The 16,735-nt window shown below is 39.3% G+C and overlaps 1 long non-coding RNA gene across 1 annotated transcript in view; it reads left to right on the top strand.

The window, feature by feature from the left end:
* Positions 1–1,138: 1,138 nt before the first annotated feature.
* The window catches only part of LOC122681353, a 122,090-nt gene continuing 106,493 nt past the window's right edge, over positions 1,139–16,735 (top strand). The window contains exon 1 of the long non-coding RNA XR_006337018.1: positions 1,139–1,407. This is a non-coding gene — a long non-coding RNA (uncharacterized LOC122681353). The remainder of the gene's footprint in view (positions 1,408–16,735) is intronic.

The following is a 16,735-nucleotide window of genomic DNA, read 5'->3' as shown; positions in this document are numbered from 1 at the left end:
CCAAATGTGGGAAGTATCATAAAAAACAATTCTGCAGAGTCAGCTCAAAGGCCACCCCAGGGCCAGGGCTCAGGGTACAAAGGGGAACTTGGGCCATCCGAGGGACCCTGGTGACCCAGGAGGAGGGGGGAGATGCTGGCTGGCAGCCTGTTCCTTGTCCTAGCTGGGCTCCCTTTGAAATTTGGGGGCTTCTGCTGGCTGGCTGAAAAGGGCCAAACGGGTTCAAGTTAGGGCAAGGTTGGGCTGGCTTCGAAGTCCCAGGCCAGGGTGTATTTTTAGCACAAGCTCAAAAAATTGTCAGAAAAACTTGCAAGGGCTCCAGGGCCAACAGCAGCTTTTGGTTTTGGCTGGAATGAGAGGGACAGAAACCACATGCCTCAGAGGGACACAGAAAGGGGGCTGGGGGGCGGGTGACCAGGATGTCCTGGGGCCTTACTGCGAAAAGAGTGGAGGTCTCTGTGGAGGACCCAGGAAGCTGGAAGAGCAGATAGAAGTCAGGACGCTCCGCCAAAGTGTCCCCACTTCCCGACAAGTTCTGTGTCTCCTCTGCTGGAAGGGAGAGAGGGTCAGGCTAGGTTAGCTTTATCTGGGTCGCTTCTTGCCAGAGCCACAAAAGACCAGTTTCCTCCACGAGAGCTTTTGTTTTCTGAAGGGGCTGCGGCTCATCCCGGGAGGAGCCATTGTTTCTGCAGAGGATTTTTAGATCAGCCACTGGCTTTTGGCACCCTTCTCCTCCGAGTTCTCCCCCATTCTTTTTGTGCAGGGCCCGCTTTCCTGGACATAAACAACAAATGGTCCTATTCACCCTGGAGATAAGATTGTGCTTCTCCCAAAGTCACCGCTGTCCTCTCACTGCCTCTGGAACTGTTTGAATAATGAGGCTCCTGGAGAATTCATGTTGTTTTATCCTTTTCTTCCCCGAGATTGGAGATTCCCTAGGCAGGCCTGGTGGGCAGTGCCTACCAGGGGTTATCTGGGGGTGGTTCACGCAGGGCAGCAGCCCAAGAGAGCTTTTCTTCTTGCTGTACTGGTCCGGGCTCCATGCAGCTTTTTAGAATGTTTATATATACTGGTTTCTCTTCTCTTCATTAAAAAAAAAAAATTTTTTTTTCTTGCCAAGTCAAACAATGGCTTTCATGCAAAGAATTCCCAGTCCTCCCGAAATGGTAGACCGCTTCAGCCTGAGATTTTTTTTTTTTTTTCCACCTTCTAGAAGCTGCCATGGCTCCAGCAGACTTGCAAAGGGAAACGGACAGGATATGTGCCAGAGTGAGCAGCCAGCTTATTATTTCAAAGCGCTCCCTCCTTTGAGATTCTGTCCTCCTCGCCAGTCCCCACTGGACTTAGAGCTGGAAGACCTGGATTTGAGATCCAGCCACACTGCTTACTAAGACTGTGTGACCTTAGGTGAGGCAATTGATTTATCTTTTTTTAACTTGCTATCTTACATTGGAGTATAGTTGATTAACAAGGTTGGATATTGGGTGTACAACAAAGTGATTCAGTTATACATTTACATGTATCTATCTATCCTTTTTCAAAAATTTTTTCTCATAAGCTTGTTACAGAATACTGAGCAGAGTTCTTTGTGCTAACAGTAGGATACACGCACCCCATGTTCACTGCAGTGTTGTTTACACTAACCAAGTCATGGAAGCAACCTAAATGTCCATCGACAGAAGGATGGATAAAGAATATGTGGTATATATACACAATGGAATGTTACTTAGTCATTAAAAAGAGTGAAATAATGCCATTTGCAGAAACATGACCTAGAGATTATCATGCTAAGTGAAGTAAGTCAGATGAGGCACTTTAAACCCTCATACTTACTGTCTTTATCAGAGTTGGAGGCTAATTCTGATTTCATCTGTTTGTGATGGGACTCAATAACAATAATGGATAGGAAAGTGATCTATGAACTAACCACTGAGAAATGCATGTAAAGTGCTCTGACCATTTCTTAGTACCTCATTAAAATAATCATGATTATTATTATAATAACCTATTTAAGGGTAAACAACCAGTTTTGTTTTCAGACTTAGATTTAAATCTTGGCTCTGCTATATATTAGCTGTGTAACTTTGAGCAAAAGATTATTAAATTTTTCTATGCCTTAATCTCCTTATTCCTAAAAATGGGCATAAGACCATCTAATTAATAAGACTGTTGGGGGAGTTTAAAAGAGAGAACATAGGAAAAGTGTCTGCTATGTGGAAAGTTTCTAACAAATGCTGTTCCTTTTTCTTTTTACCTTTGATTAATTCCTTTGGGTATTTTTTCAATGTTTATTGAACATCTTTTATAAGCTGGATCTTGTGCCAAACACTTGAAAGTCAAGAGATAAAGATTTGAGAAATGCATTGTGTGGCAAGGATGGGAAAGATACTATAGCAATTCAATGGGCTAAGTGGTTTATACAACCAACTGAGAGGGACAGATGAATCCTGTCTAGGAGCTCAGATGGCACTTGACCCTGGCCTTGAAAATGTGCCCAGGATGTCTCCAAGGCAGAGACACCAGGAGAGGGCATTTCAGCAGCGAGATTTTGAACAAAGGCTCTGATGCCTAGAAGTGTATGATCTGTCAGTGGCAGGAGATGAGGCTAAAGAAAGCAAAAACCAGACTAGAAGCGTGCAAGCAATCGATGCAGAGACATTGGACCTTATCAGAGGGCATTGGGAAGCCTCTTAGAGGGTATAAGCAGGGAAGTGACATGGTCAGATTTGCATTTAGAAAAGCTGCCTAGCATCTGAAGAATGGCCTGGAGAGGAAGGGGAGGCAAGCAGTAGGGTAAGACTAGAGGCAAGAACCAGAACAAGAGGCAAGTGGGATAGAAGTGATTCGGGGGACAGATAGGGCTCAAATTAGGGAACTAGCAGCGGGGAAGAAGAGGTTTTGGACTCAGTGAAAATTCAGCTTTGTGAAATAAAGGAATAAGAGTTGACTTGGGTGTCTGACTCAGGAAAGAGGGAGGGTGGTGATCCCATGAACTCAGAGAGGAAACAAACTTGACATAAATGATCCCCAAATTTTTTTCCCCCAAATGTGTTTTTTTTTTCAGATATCAGAGACACTGGGAATAGGAGTGACCTTGTGATCAGCTAATGATGTTCCTCTGATTAGGGATGAGGTTAAGGGGTTAATATCCTCAACCCTTTTAAGGCTGAGAGAAAAAGAGTGCCTCCCTTCATGTCCCATTTGTGTACTTTGGAGAGCCTTAGATAAAACAGGAGTCAATGTAATTGTTTCAAGGAGTATGAACATTGCTATATTATTTTATAACTACTTTACAACTATAACTACTATATTGTATGATATAATGTGGTAAAATTATAATATTGAGTTATTTAAATATTATTGGAATTATAGGCTTTTTTTAATGTTGCTTTGATATTCTGTGTTTTCCAAATTTTCTATCATGAACATAAATGTTATAAAATATCATTATTTATAATTATAAAACAAATATCAACCCAATAGAAATATGAGCAAAACACTTGAATAAACACCAAAAAAGATCTCCAAGTAGCCAATAGACATACAAAAAGATGTTTGACCTAATTAGAAATCAAGAGAACACCTTTTAAAACTCACATTGCAATTCCACTAGACAGGTAGCCAAATGGTAAAATGAAGAAGATGGAAAATATCAAGTGTTGTCATGGATGAAGAACAAATGTAACTCTTGACCATTGATAGTAAGGAGTCAATTCATAGAATCACTTTTTAAAACTTTTTGGTAGTTATGGTATTTATACTATTGTGGAACATATGCAAACCATGATTTAGTAATTCCACTCCTAAGTATAGAACCAAGAAAAATGTGTACATATATTCAGCAAAAAATATGTACAAGAGTTTTTATCATAGAACTATGTTACCAATCTGGATAGTATACCAATATCCACCAATAGTACAATAGATAAATAAATTATGGTATATTAAGACAATGGAATACTATACAGTAAAGAGAATAAACCTTCTACTACTGTATGTATGTAACAATAGGAATAATTCTCAAGATTATGAGAATTCAAAATTCTCATAATTTTGAATAAAAGACAACAGATATTTATATGAAAACAAAACCAGTTCATGATGTTTGAAGTCTGGATTGTAGTAAGTGTAATTTGAAGGAAGCATGGGAAGGATTTCTGGATGCTAGTAATGTTTTATTTTTTAATATGTGCACTGATTATATAGATGAATAATCACTTATACAGATGTATTTCTCAGAATTCATTGAGTTAGGTGATATATATACTTTTGTGTACATATGTTATGCTTTCATAAATTTTCATCTAAAAATACTAGAATTGAAGGGATTGTTGATGATGGCCTGTAGCATCAATACTAAGGAAGACTCCGTCTACCTTTTTCAGCCTGGAGTTGGTATCTGAAGATGATGTTAGGAGATCAGAACTGGTGCTGGGAATAGTAACACAAAGTCAACATTTCTTCGTTTATTAAGGCCTAGGCTCTGAAAAAATCCTCTCCTTCTGATAAAAGAACAGTATCTGAAAAGGTGGTATTATTACAGATTCTACAGGACTAAAAACATGAAGCTAATATAAAAACTTTATACCAATACATTTGAAACTATAGAGGTAATGAATATATTCCTTAAAAACATAACTTATTAAAACTAACACCAAAAGAAAGAGAATATGATAGTTCCACATCTAATCAGAAGTCAAATCTACAGTTAAAAACATTGACACACACACACTTCAGACCTAGGTCGCTTCTGTATTGAAATCTACAAATTTAAAGCAACAATTTTACAAAAGTTTTTTCAGAAACTTTAAAAAGAGGGTGTGTGTGTGTGCTTAGTCAAGTTTAATTCTTTGCGACCCAAGGATTGTAGCCCACCAGGCTCCTCTGTCCATGGGATTCTCCAGGCAAGAATACTGAAGTGGGGAGCCATTCCCTTCTTCCCATCAGGGGATCTTCCTGACCCAAAGAGCGAACCCAGGTCTCCTATATTGTAGGCAGATTCTTTACTGCCTGAGCCACCAGGGAAGTCCCTAAAAAGAGGGAATACTTCCTAACTCATTTAAGAGTAGCAAACCTTGATATTAAAAGCTGACAAGGATATTACGAAAGAGGAAGTCTAAATTAATCTGACTCACAAACACAGATATAAAAATCCTAAGTAGCATCATCAAACAGAATTCAGGAATATGTGAAAAGAAGACTATTAAGACCAAGGAATATTTACTGTAAAAATGAAAAGCTGATTTAATATTTGAAAACAATTCTAGTTCACAATAATGATAGGAAAAAGAAGAAATTTTATACAGCCCTCTCAATAGAAGCAAGAACGATTATTAATAAAATCTAACACATATTGATGATAAAAGCTCTAAGCAAAACAGAAATAGAATAAAATTATTTTATGAGAAAAAATAACTATAAAATAGCAATCACCATCCTTTTTTAAATTAATTTTTATTGGAGATAGTTGCTTTAAACTGTTGTGTTAGTTTCTGCTGTAGAGCAAAGTGAGTCAGTTGTATGTACACATGCATTCTCTCTTTTTTGGATTTCCTTTCCGTTTAGGTCACCACAGAGCACCAAGTAGAGTTCCCTGTGCTATACAATAGGTTCTCATTAGTTATCTATTTTATACACAATGGTGCACATATGCTAATCCTAGTCTCCCGATTCATTTCACCCTTTCTTCTCCCACCTTGGTATCCACACATCCATTTTCTATATCTGTATCTCATAAAAAGGAACAAAATTGTGCCATTTGCAGAGATGTGGATGGACCTAGAGACTGTCATATAGGGTGAAGCAAATCAGAAAAAGGAAAGAGTATCATAAAATATTGTTTATATGTGAAATCTGGAAAAATGATACAGATTGACTTATTTGCAAGGCAGAAATAGCAAGCACCATTCTTAATGGAAAATACTGAAGATATCCTTTTGACCCTTTGAAAGGGGGAATAAAGCAAGGGTTTGCTTCCATTCAAAATTGTAATAGAATTGGTTAGACAATATCCAATGGCTAGACAATAGCCAATGTGAAAATTTTTGGAAAAAAGATCACAATTATAAAGTGATAACTAAACCTATAAAGAGATAACATTTGCATATAATACTGTTTTGTACATAGATAATCTGAAAGAGTATACAGATAAATAATCAGAATTCTAAAATTATTTAGCAAGTGGCTGGATATGAGGACAACATACAAAAATCAATTATATGCTTGTATAATATAAACAAAGAGTTAGAGTATGAATTGTTTTTCAGATAATTATAAGGCATTCATAACAGCATCAGCAAACAAAATACCTACGATTAAAACTAATGAAAGATATGAAAGACTTCTACATATACATGTAATTCCACCACCTTCAACAACAAAACAACAAGCAAAAAACATACCAAAAGAAATCCCTATAAAATGTTATTGGAAAAATGGGTCTAGATCCAATGCATGCATGCATGCATGCTCAGTCACTCAGTCATGTCTGACTCTTTGAGACCCCCTGGGCTGTAGCCCACCAGTCTCCTCTGTCCATGGGATTTCCCACGCAAGAATACTGGAGTGGATTGCCATTTCCAACTCCAGGGCATCTTCCTGACCCAGGGATTGAACCTACATCTCCCTATCTCCAGGACTGCAGGTGGATTCTTTAGTGCTGAGCCACCAGAGAAGCTCCCCTAAATTCAAAGAGATACAAAAAATTTTCAAGGATTAAAAACCAAATTGTGCAATGATATCATCTCCAAGTTTAGCTATATATTCAATTTAATCCTCATCAAAATGCCAGTGAATTCTCCCTTCTTTCCTGTTTTCTTTTTGAAATTGAAAATATTATTCTACAATCCATATGGAAGTGCAAAAGGTCAAGAAGTTAAGACATTCTTGAAAAAGAACAAAAAAGTAGAACATATCATTAAGTGACAATAATTAAGACAGCATAGTATTAGCACAAAGATAGACAAATAGACCAATGGAACAGAAGAGAATCCAGAAACTACTATGCATAAATGATCATTGGGTCTGACATTGCAGAATAGTAGAGATAACGCAATCTTTTCTTTAACGGTGCTAGACCCTTGGATATCCATATAGAACAAAATAAAACTTGATTTTTATAATATAACATATATAGAAATCAATTTCAGATGGCTTATTTATCTAAAAGTAAAAGGCAACACCATAAAGTTTCTACAAGACAATCTAAGATACCATCTCTATGAAAATGTTAGTCACTCAGTCATGTCTGACTCTTTGCCATACTATGGACTGTAGCCCGCCAGGCTCCACCATCCATGGGATTTTCCAGGCAAGAATACAGGAGTGGGCTGTCATTTCCTTCTCCAGGGGATCTTCCTGACCCAGGAGCAAGAAACAAAAAAAAAGGATTATTTGAAAGGACACAAAAGTGTTAAACATAAAGGAAAAGATGAATAAATTGGACTGCATAAATTGGACCTTCTATTCATCAAAAGATACTATTAAGAGAGAAAAAGCAGGTACAGAGTCAGAAACATTATTTGCAAGCCACATAAACTGACAAAGGACTCAATCCAAAATATGTAAAGAACTTATAAATCAATAAGGAAAGTACAATTATTTAAAAAGGATGAGAAAGATACTTAGTAAATGAGAATATTTTAATGACCAGTTAACAAATGAAAATAATTAAACTCATTAGTAATTAAGGAAATAAAGACTAAAACCACAGTGAAATACCACTACATACCCACCAGAACAGCTAAAATTACACAGATTGGTAATAAGTAACAAGTGTTGGCAAGGGTGTGGAGCAACTGGAACACTCATACTTTGCTGATGGGACTGTACTTTGGTAGAATTATTTGGAAAACAGCTTACTACTAAACTTAAACTTATGCATACTTTGTGATCCAGCAGTTTCAATCCAAGGTATGTGTAGAGTAGAATAATGCATATATGCATAAAAATACATGCACAAGGATATTCATAGTGACATTGCTCATAATAGCATAAACTGAAGCAACTCAAATTCCACCAACAATAGAATAGGTAAATGAATGTTGTATATTTGTACAATGGTATACTACCCAGCAATGAAAATAAACTACAAGTGTATTCAACAATGAGAATGAATCTCCCATGTATGTGCATGTGCTGTCACTTCAGTTGTGTTCAAATCTTTGCAGCCCTATAGACTGCAGCCTGACAGCCTCCTCTGTTCATGGGATTCTCCAGGGAAGAATACTGGAGCGGGTTGCCATACCCTTCTCCAAGGGATCTTCCCAACCCAGGAACCAAACTCGTGTCTCTTACCTCTCCTGCATTGGCAGGTGGGTTCTTTACCACTAGTGCCGGAAGCCCCTCATGTGTATGATATGGATCAAAATAAGTCATATGCATCTAATATACTTAGTATGATTCCATTTAAAGTCCCCAAAACAAGCAATACCAGCCTGTGATCTCAGAAGTGAGGATAAGAGTAACCTTTAGGGAGAAGAGAGACTAGTGATGAGGAGGGATTAAGAAGAAGGTTTCTGAGGTACTACAGGTGTTTTATTTTCCTATCTGGGTAATAGCTTCACTGAGATTTGTTTTATGATAATTATAGAGCTATAGTTTCATGTTGTGTACATATTTCTGTATGAGTATTATACTTCACATGCTTCTTTTTAAAAATTAAGAAAAACAAGCATGAATATCCATACTAAACTAGAAATAGTTTAAGTTCTGGACTACCTCCATGGATGGGAAAGAAAAGGTCAATGGAGTTTTGTGAGGAGAGGATAAATTCATGAAAATGTGGGTGTACTTCAAATAGTAAATTCCCAGAAAATGAAGCTCCTTTTTAACAAAGTCAACACACAACCTCTTTCTCTTTTTTTTAAAGTCTTCATAAATCATGCAAAGCAGGCTACTTGCCTTGGCAGCTCCATCCTAAAATTACTCAACACACAGAGTCATGTGTCCTCACCCATTTGAAAGTCAACAAGTCTCAGCCAGAATTCTAAAAGTTGGTAGGATATTTCTTCTGTTGTCAGTTTCATTCTGCAGCTTTGATATATTTTAAAGATCACTGGGCTTGCAATCAGAAACTTAGGTTCAAATATAAGATAAAGATCTCTAGTTTGGCAACCTTTGGTCCTGGCAATGGTTTCTGGACAACTCTGAGCCTCAGTTTCCTCTTATGCTTGATGAAAAGGACACACATGCTTGCCTCCCAGGGCTGTGAGCAGTAGTGATTCAAAACACACACACACACACACACACACACACTCTTCAAATCTTAAGGTGTTGTGTACCTAGAAGGGATTGCCCCCTCCTCCTTGGCTCCCATCTCCTTGGCAACCTCCTTTTCAGGTGTCACTATCATCCTGGCCTTTAACCCTCCTCCCTCTGTCATACCAGGAAAGAATCTGATATTAGTCATTTATATTCCAAGGATTGATTGATTATTCTCCAACTGGAGCTCAGCCAGGCGTTTGCATTTTATGTCTTTTATCCCTAATTGTGGCATGAAAGACTTTTTCTCTTGTTAAAAAGAATTTGAGACTTCAGCAAGAAGGTGGTGAGCTCTAGGGGAAGGGAGGGGGAGCTTGAAATCACATTAGCCAGATTCTGCTGGTTCTGAAGGTGAGTTTGATTTAGCCCTTTTCAAGTGCCTTTTGTTTTGCTGGAAATGGCATGGAGCAGTAGCCAGAGGGACTGCCCTACTAAACGGTCCCTGCCCTCCTAGATAGGGTTGGAGAATAGACAAACAGCACTCGGGCTGTCGATGTCCCAAGTCTTGCAGAGGGTAAAAGAGAGCCAATCCCTCAGTTACTATCTTTGACCCAAAGCCTGTCTGACTCCTGGAGAGATAGGCTGCAGCCCTGCCTCCTGTCTCTCCCCTCCACTTCCTGATTTGAGATCAACTGTGTCTCCTTCTGCACCCCTAATCTTAGCCTAATCCCTGACATTCCTTCCTTTTGTCCCAAGATACCATGCTGACTTTCAGTTTGATTTTATTACGCTTTTAAAGACTGTTCATACCTTAATCCCCTTTATCTGGCATCCTGGCATTTATTCTTAGAACTTATTTACTATTTCTGCATCTGGCTATCACATTTCAAAGCCAGAAATATGTTTTCCTATAATGTTTCTTCTTGGTAAATAAAGATGTTGCTGTCTCAAAGATGTTAAAAGGAAAGGGAAGTTGAGAAAGTTACAAGAAACTGAAGAGGAATTGGCCGAATGAATTGATGCAAATCAGACACCCAAAGATAGCAGAAAGGAAAAGCAGAAAGGAGCTTACTTGTCTATGAAAGAAACCTAACTAGGGTGGAGAGAGGGGAAACCCCAAGATCTTTTCTAGACCAACAAAAAGTACATGAAGACGACTTTGATGTAGACGTTCTGGGCAGAAACTAAGAAAAGAATCTCTAAGATCAGATTCTGAAAGTTGTGAAGGGAGTTCTTTGACTCAGCATTTAGAAGCAGAATTTGGGCAGCCAGTAAGAAATGCAAATTTGTTGAGAACTGAGCTTCAGAAATGAGACAGTGGACCTGTAACTGAGGTACCATGAGCAGCTCACACTGCAGTGAAATTCTTTTGCAGGGAAGTATCAGGCAAGGACTTCCCACGTGGCATTAGTGGTAAAGAACCCAGCTGCCAATGCAGGAGACGTAAGAGAGTTCTATTTCTGGGTCAGGAAGATCCCCTGGAGGAGGGCATGGCAACCCACTCCATGTCTGGAAAAGCCCATGGATAGAGGAGCCTGGCCGGCTACAGTCCCTGGGGTTGCAAAGAGTCAGACATGACTGAAGCGACTGAGCATGCATGCATGTATCCAGCAAGGAAGAGACTGAGAAAGTAGGAGCCAGCCTCAAGGACAGGGCTAGAGAGAGGGAAAGTCTGATTCTCTGGGAGGTGGAAGAGAACTGTGAACTGAAATACACATGGGCTTTCTTCTTCACTGCAAGAGGAGATGCTTGTTTTTTGCTTTAAGGGGAAGTGTTCCAAATCATTTCATCCCAGGAAGTACTGTGGAAATTCACATTTCCTCTACTCCCCTCCCATCCTACTGTCTCTCCTTTCTCCCCTTTTCCTCTGGATATGGTCATGATTCCCCCATCTCCACCTTCTGGTCCAGATCTCCTCATCCCTCTCCCCTTCAGGATCTATGAATTTGAGGCTCCTTTCCCAAATCATTTGGTCGGAAAGAAATGGCTTCTTGCAGCATTCACATTAAAATTTGAAGATGAGGAAGAAAAAGAGAGGGGGAAAAAAAAAGTAGCTAAATTAGCAATGTTCACTCTGCGTGATTTTGCTTTAATCCAGGCCTGTGAGCTTGACAGGGCTCAGAATAAACGAAAGCAGATGTGTCCATCACACCAGCAGATATATTACTACTAATCCCAGACAAGACGGCAAAAACACATCATGCCTGGCCCCCACACTGTTTCCCTCTTAATCCGCTTCTAATTGTCCTGGGCATGCTGCCTGCACACCTCTGCACCGCCCCCCCACCCCCCTTCCCAGGCAGTGCCAGTGCTCCTCTGGTTTCCACTCTCCCTGGAAGAGGCCAGTGTCATGTCAAAGTGACTCTTTGCAGAGTTAGAGCAGCCACAGAAATCTGGGGTTTGCCTGTGGTTGAAGAAGATGTAATAGGAAGAAATCAGCTGAGGGCCTGGAACTGGAATCCTGGTGTCAGTTCTCACAATTAGCTATTAGAAAGGGTTAGAGGACATAGTTTATATACAAGTTATTTATCCAATTCCTGACACATAGTAAGCTGGGTAAAAGTTACCCTCTTTAACTAATAACTATCATATATTGACTGCCAACTCTGTGTGGTGCAGGCTTCCCTGGTGGCTCAGTGGTAAAGAATCCACCTGGCAATGCAGGAAACGAGGGTTCAATCCTTGGGACCAAAAGATCCCCCACAGAAGAAAATGTCAACCCACTCCAGTATTCTTGCCTGGGAAATCCCATGGACAGAGGAGCCTGGTTAGCAAAAAAGTCAGACGCAACTTAATGACTAAACCACCACCACCACCCTGTGTCATCCACACTGATTAATCAACAACAACAAAAAAAGTACATCTAAGTAATGCTTGCTAGTAAATGCTAGTAAATGCTCACCCAGTCAGGTCCAACTCTTTGTGACCCTGTGGACTATACAGTCCATGAAATTCTCCAGGCCAGAATACTGGAGTAGGTAGCCTTTCCCTTCTCCAGGGAATCATCCCAGCCCAGGGGTTGAACCCAGGTCTCCCACATTGCAGGTGGATTCTTTACAAGCTGAGCCACAAGTAGCTATTAAAAAAGAAAATGTCTGACAGTACAGAAATTAATTATTAAAAAGTAAAGATACCCTGTCTTGGCATCAGTTCAGTTCAGTCAGTTCAGTCGCTCAGTCGTGTCCGACTCTTTGAGACCCCATGAATTGCAGCACGCCAGGCCTCCCTGTCCATCACCAACTCCCAGAGTTTACTCAAATTCATGCCCATCGAGTTGGTGATGCCATCCAGCCATCTCATCCTCTGTCGTCCCCTCCTCCTCCTGCCCCCAATTGCTCCAAGCATCAGGGTCTTTTCCAATGAGTCAACTCTTCGCATGAGGTGGTCAAAGTACTGGAGTTTCAGCGTCAGCATCAGTCCTTCCAATGAACACCCAGGACTGATCTTTAGGATGGACTGGTTGGATCTCCTTGCAGTCCAAGGGACTCTCAAGAGTCTTCTCCAACACCTCAGTTCAAAAGCATCAATTTTTTGGTGCTCAACTTTCTTCACAGTCCAACTCTCACATCCATACTTGACCACTGGAAAAACCATAGCCTTGACCAGATGGACCTTGGTTGGCAAAGTAATGTCTCTGCTTTTTAATATGCTGTCTAGGTAGGTCATAACTTTCCTTCCAAGGAGTAAGCGTCTTTTAATTTCATGGCTGCAATCACCATCTGTGCTGATTTTGGAGCCCAGAAAAATAAAGTCTGACACTGTTTCTACTGTCTCCCCATCTATTTCCCATGAGGTGATTGGACCAGCTGCCATGATCTTAGTTTTCTGAATGTTGAGCTTTAAGCCAACTTTTTCACTCTCCTCTTTCACTTTCATCAAGAGGCTTTTTAATTCCTCTTCACTCTCTGCCATAAGGGTGGTGTCATCTGCATATCTGAGGCTATTGATATTTCTCCCGACAATCTTGATTCCAGCTTCTGCTTCTTCCAGCCCAGTGTTTCTCATGATGTACTCTGCATATAAGTTAAATAAGCAGGGTGACAATATACAGCCTTGATGTACTCCTTTTCCTATTTGGAACCAGTCTGTTGTTCCATGTCTGGTTCTAACTGTTGCTTCTTGACCTGCATACAGTTTTCTCAAGAGGCAGGTCAGGTGGTCTGGTATTCCCATCTCTTTCAGAATTTTCCACAGTTTATTGTGATCCACACAGTCGAAGGCTTTGGCATAGTCAATAAAGCAGAAATGGATGTTTTTCTGGAACTCTCTTGCTTTTTCGATGATCCAGCAGATATTGGCAATTTGATCTCTGGTTCCTCTGCCTTTTCTAAAACCAGCTTGAACATCTAGAAGTTCTCAGTTCAAGTATTGCTGAAGCCTGGCTTGGAGAATTTTGAGCATTACTTTACTAGTGTGTGAGATGATTTCAATCATGCAGTAGTTTGAGCATTCTTTGGGATTGCCTTTCTTTGGGATTGGAATGAAAACTGACCTTTTCCAGTCCTGTGGCCACTGCTGAGTCTTCCAAATTTGCTGGCATATTGAGTGCAGCACTTTCACAGTGTCATCTTTCAGGATTTGAAATAGCTCAACTGGAATTCCATCACCTCTACTAGCTTTGTTCGTAGTGATGCTTTCTAAGGCCCACTCAAATACCTCTCCTCAGGAATCAACACGGTTAATTAAGCACAGTTAAAAGCTTGCATATGTGTGTGTACATATAAAGACATGAATATACATCTATGTATGTTTTTACATAATTGGTATCCTAGTATATTATACCATTATACAAACTTTTCAAAATTTAATATCTTGTCAACATCTCTCCTATGATAGTGCCTACAGATATGTTTTATTCTTTAAACTTCAATATGGTAATCCCTTTTGTCAGTGTATCATAACCTATCATTTTTAATTAGAGAACTATATGGGGTTTGAATTTTACAGCCACAAAATGGATTATGCAAAAAATAGTGACTCTACTCTTTTCTGTAACTCTTTAAGTAATCTGTATTTCAATTCCTTATTTTGTGTGGCAACTGGAAAGATAACCTCGTCAATTCTAGTAATCTCATTTTAGGATTCACTCAGTAATTCAGGTTTAAGGTCAGTAACTCTAGATTTCTTCCTTTTGAACCCTTCTCCCACAACCTTGTCTACATTCCGGGGTTCACAGGGCAATCATGATACGCATAGAGCCTCTGGTCTGTGGCCAGCCGTGGTGCTACCCTCTGAAGTGTGCTTATTCACCCACTAGGTTGTTGATTATAATCTCTCCCACTGAGAGCTGGTTGTATGTTCATCTGCCTCCTCCTAGTTCTGTCAACTTTGGCTTTATATACTGAGTTTACCAAAAAGTTCATCCAAGGGATGGTGGGAGGGCGGTTTAGGAGAGAGGGGTTATATGTATACCTACTGGTGATTCATATTGATGATGGCAAAACCCAACACAATATTGAAAAGCAATTACCCTTCAATTAAAAATAAACAACTTTTAAAAAATTAATTTATTTAATTAGAGGGTAATTACTTTACAATATTGTGGTGGTTTTTGCCATACATTGACCTGAATCAGCCATGGGTGGACATGTGTCCCCCATCCTGAACCCCCCTCCCACCTCCCTCCCCACCCCATCCCTCTGGGTTGTCCCAGTGCACCAGCTTTGAGTGCCCTGTTTCATGCCTCTAACTTGGACTAGTGATCTGTTTCACATATGGTAATATACATGTTTCAATGCTATTCTCTCAAATCATCCCACCCTCACCTTGTCCCACGGAGTCCAAAAGTCAGTTCTTTATATCTGTGTCTCCTTTGCTGTCTTGCACATAGGGTCGTCGTTACCATCCTAAATTCCATATATATGCATTAATATACTGTATTGGTGTTTTTCTTTCTGACTTACTTCACTCTGTATAATAGGCTCCAGTTTCATCCACCTCATTAGATCTGATTCAAATGTGTTCTTTTTAATAGCTGAGTAATATTCCATGATGTATATGTACCACAGCTTCCTTATCCATTCGTCTGCTGATGGACATCTAGGTTGCTTCCATGTCCTGGCCATTATAAACAGTGCTGCGATGAACATTGGGGTACACGTGTCTCTTTCAATTCTGGTTTCCTCAGTGTGTATGCCCAGGAGTGGAATTGCTGGGTCATATGGCAGTTCTATTTCCAGTTTTTTAAGGAATCTCCACACTGTTTTCCATAGTGGCTGTACTAGTTTGCATTCCCACCAACAGTGTAAGAGGGTTCCCTTTTCTCCACACCCTCTCCAGCATTTATTGTTTGTAGATTTTTTGATAGCAGCCATTCTGACCAGCGTGAGACAGTACCTCATTGTGGTTTTGATTTGCATTTCTCTGATAGTGAGTGATGTTGTGCATTTTTTCTTGTGTTTGTTAGCCATCTGTATGTCTTCTTTGGAGAAATGTCTGTTTAGTTCTTTGGCCCATTTTTTGATTGGGTCGTTTATTTTTCTGGTATTGAGCTGGATAAGCTGTTTGTATATTTTTGAGATTAATTCTTTGTCAGTTGCTTCATTTGCTACTATTTTCTCCCACTCTGAAGGCAGTCTTTTCACCTTGCTTATAGTTTCCTTCGTTGTGCAAAAGCTTTTAAGTTTAATTAGGTCCCATTTGTTTATTTTTGCTTTTATTTCCATCACTCTGGGAGGTGGGTCATAGAGGATCTTGCTGTGATTTATGTCAGAGAGTGTTTTGCCTATGTTTTCCTCTAGGAATTTTATAGTTTCTGGTCTTCCATTTAGATCAAATAACATTTTTAAAAATTCAGGTGTTGCAGAAAAACTCAAATGAAGTTTTTGGCCAACCCAATATTTTGAAACTGTTATGGATTGCACACAAATTATGCAATATTTTCCATCTTTTTTTGATGTGGACTTTTTACTGTTACAAAATGAAATGACATTAATTATATATACTACATACTCCAGTATTCTTGCCTGGAAAATCCCATGGACAGAGGAGTCTGGTGAGCTACAGTCCATGGGGTCCCAAGAGTTGGAGATGACTTAGCGACTGAACTATCACCACTACATATGATATTGTGTATTTGTAATGTCTTGCCTTAAAGTCTACTTTACTTGATGTTTATATAGTTAACTACACCAGCTTTATTTGAGTTAGTGATTACTTAGAATATCCTTTTCTATATTTCTGTTTTTAATTTTCAGTGGCTTTTAATGAAGAATACCATTTATAAATAGCATGTAGCTGAAGTTTATTTGTTTATCCGTTCTTACAAGCTCAGTTTTAATTATACTACTTAATGATTTCATTTATAATGTAACTCTTTAAATTATTTATCCCTAGTATAGCTTACCAATCTAGTCAGCACTGTCTTTCATTTTGGTTTTTGTGTTCTGTTTCATGTTTTTATTTGTTTTTTATTCTTAATTTCTTGCTCCCTTCTAAATCAATCAAGTTTATTTATAATCAATCAAGTTTATTCATATTTCAATTTTTCTCTCTTTTTGTTCTTTTATTTGTATATTCTTTTGTTGCTCTTTTA

This window comes from Cervus elaphus, chromosome 1, assembly GCF_910594005.1.
Source record: "Cervus elaphus chromosome 1, mCerEla1.1, whole genome shotgun sequence".
Classification (NCBI taxonomy): domain Eukaryota; kingdom Metazoa; phylum Chordata; class Mammalia; order Artiodactyla; family Cervidae; genus Cervus; species Cervus elaphus.
Note: the sequence above shows the minus strand (reverse complement) of the source record. Positions and strands in the feature narration are given on the sequence as shown.